Raw genomic sequence first — 289 nt, 5'->3', positions numbered from 1 at the left:
GTGTGTGTGTGTGTGTGTGTGTGTGTATACCCATTTAACCATATTTTTAGGACAAATTTGTTCCCAGAAATGAACTAAACCTTACTGTATAATGCAGCAAGTGTCCTGCTATTGTCAGTGTTAGACTATAGTGTTTATGACTATAGCTGTATATGAAAACAACACGAGTCTATTCAATGTTAGCAGTTAACTGAGGAAACATGAGCATGTGCAGTGTTCATAAACCGCCAGCAGGTGTCAGCATTTATATATATATGTGTGTGTGTGTGTGTGTGTGTGTGTGTGTGTT

The sequence above is a fragment of the Sinocyclocheilus rhinocerous genome, unplaced genomic scaffold, assembly GCF_001515625.1.
Source record: "Sinocyclocheilus rhinocerous isolate Xijiao unplaced genomic scaffold, SAMN03320098_v1.1 scaffold2145, whole genome shotgun sequence".
NCBI lineage: Eukaryota > Metazoa > Chordata > Actinopteri > Cypriniformes > Cyprinidae > Sinocyclocheilus > Sinocyclocheilus rhinocerous.
This window is presented reverse-complemented; position numbering follows the sequence as displayed.